Source organism: Nansenia antarctica (genome assembly GCF_963989245.1).
Source record: "Nansenia antarctica genome assembly, chromosome: 1".
Lineage (NCBI taxonomy): Eukaryota > Metazoa > Chordata > Actinopteri > Argentiniformes > Microstomatidae > Nansenia > Nansenia antarctica.
Window position 1 is genome coordinate 6,557,077 of NC_137674.1, and position 2,500 is coordinate 6,559,576.

General features: G+C 49.2%; 1 protein-coding gene across 1 annotated transcript in view; it reads left to right on the top strand.

Moving 5' to 3' along the window:
- The window catches only part of unc5b (unc-5 netrin receptor B), a gene marked incomplete at both ends in the record, with an annotated part of 112,645 nt that overhangs the window by 94,992 nt on the left and 15,153 nt on the right, over positions 1 to 2,500 (top strand). The window lies entirely within an intron of this gene.

The following is a 2,500-nucleotide window of genomic DNA, read 5'->3' on the forward strand; positions in this document are numbered from 1 at the left end:
TGTGTGTGTGTGTGTGTGTGTGCTCACATGCACATACTCCAGTATACCTCAGATGATAAGGATGATGATGATAAGTCAATACCGTACTCTAAACAATGGCTAGACTGAGTTGACTGAGTCCAAGTCTATTGTTATTCTGGATCACGGGCAGTATCATAAGTTGATGTTTTTGTTATTTACCATTGTTTATCCTCAGTGGGGTTAGTGAATTTGCTGAGTTGTTTTTTGCTCAGGGCTACAAGTCTATATAGCCCTGGCTTTGAAGTTGACTGGAGCTGTTTTGAGTGCTTTGAGTCCAGCGGGCGGTAGCTAGGGGGAGGGGAAACAGAAAAAGATATACCCTCGTTAGACGCCGACCTGGAGAGAGGGGAGGACAACACATGTTTATCTGTTTGTTTTTGTCCTCGGAGAATGATGGACACTTGACAGGAGCTGATGTGATCTCTCAGAACATGACATCTGACCCTGTGTCTTTTGAAACTGTGTGTGTGTCTGTGTGTGTCTGTGTGTGTGTGTGTGTGTGTGTGTGTGTGTGTGTGTGTGTGTGGCACTGTCAATAGGACGGTAATGACTGACTATGTAAGGTAATGATAAAGTACAGACAGTTTAGACTCCACTCTGGCTAGAGGCGACTAGAGCTACAAAAATAACTGGGTGTTTGTGTGTGTGAGAGAGACAGAGAGAGACAGACTATGCTAGGGTGTTTGTGGGTGTATGTGAAACAGAGCACAACAGAGGAGACAGAAAATAACATTGAGCAAGAGAGAGACAGGGATAGACAATGTTGTAATCCCCTGTTTCATCCTAGGCTAGTCATTACCGACCCAATTCCGGCACGCACTGAGAGGGAGATGACAGTGGGTGTGAGTGTTTGTCTATGTCTGTCTCTGTGTACACGACTCTTAGACTGAGAGGCAGCGTTCGGTCATCCTCCCTCCCTCTCACCTCCGTCTAGCGTCCTTTGTTCTCGTGCGACCCCCCCCCCTCCCCTCAGCGGGCCAGAGTTCACCACTGTCACTGCGGCTCTGTATCTGCTGTACGTATCTGCCCTGTGATGTCGTACGCTGGGTAGACGATAAGGCACATTCTAGTGACTCCACTATGCGTCGTGTTCACATACTGTCTCTCTGAATATACCTGTGTGTGTGTGTGTGTGTGTGTGTGTGTAGGTGTGTGTGTGTGTGTTCATTACAGAGAGCAGATACTAACTTTGTTGTGTGTGTGTGTGTGTGTGTGTCACATGCGTGCGTGTCAGCGTACAGTTAGTCACATCATGTGTGAGAGATCTTGTTGTTTACGTGCTCCAGATAAGAATACCCAGCAGCCTCGGTGCTCCCTAGCTGTCTGCCGTCTATCATTAGAGTAATAAAAGACTTGCCGTGGAGGCCTCCGCAGAGCCCTTGTCTTTTAAAGACGTGCTGCTCCATTCCACAGAAATTGCTGGCTGCTGAGGCCTGATGGATGTTTGTGTTCCTGCCCAAAAACACAGGTTCCACTTTAAGCCCCCCGTTCTCTGTTATTGCCGAGAGTGCCAGGGAGCTTTTTGTCGCGTTCCCAACTGTGTTCTAATTAAACTGTGTCTGCTTGTGTCTGTAAACTCCTCACACACACACACACACACACACACACACACACACACACACACACACACACACACACGCAGCTCCCCTCCATTCTGTCTCTGTCTCCACCACTGTCTCTGTCTGTCTCTCACTCCTCTTTCTCTGTCTGTCTACCCTCCCTCTATTCATCCCTCTCTCTCGCTCTCTCTCGCTCTCTCTCTCTCTCTCTCTCTCTCTCTCTCTCCTCTCCTCCGCTCCCTGAGAGTGACAGGCTGGGTTTTTCTCCGGTGCTGTGTTTGAGCAGAGCGATCAATTCCGGGACAAAGGAAGAGGGAGAAAGAGAAACACAATTGCTTATTGACAGAGAATTCAACGTCTGAGAGAGTGGAGGTGACAGCTTAGTGAAGGGAGAGGAGGAGAGGAGAGAAATAGTGAAAGTGAGGGATGAATAGAGAGAGGGAGGGATAGAGAGGCTTGACTCTAACTGAAGTGCTCCAGTATCAGCACCATGTGAATGTGATAATACAATTCACATATTTCATCTGAAAGTGTATGTGCTCAAGCGTGTCTGTGCGTGCGTGTGTGTCAGTGCGTGCGTGTGTGTCTGTGCGTGCGTGTGTCTGTGCGTGCGTGTGTCTGTGCGTGCGTGTGTGTCAGTGTGTGCTTGTGTCTGTGCGTGCATGTGTCTGTGCGTGCGTGTGTCTGTGCGTGCGTGTGTCTGTGCGTGCGTGTTTCTGTGCGTGTGTCTGTGCTTGCGTGTGTCTGTGCGTGCGTGTGTCTGTCTGTGCGTGTGTCTGTGCATGCGTGTGTGCGTGTGTGTGTGTGTGTGTGTCTGTGCATGCGTACATGTCTGTGCATGTGTGTCTGTGTGTGCGTACGTGGTGGTTTTTCCCTCTATGTGACCTGTTCTTCTTCAGGAGGAGAGAGACTCTGCTGTG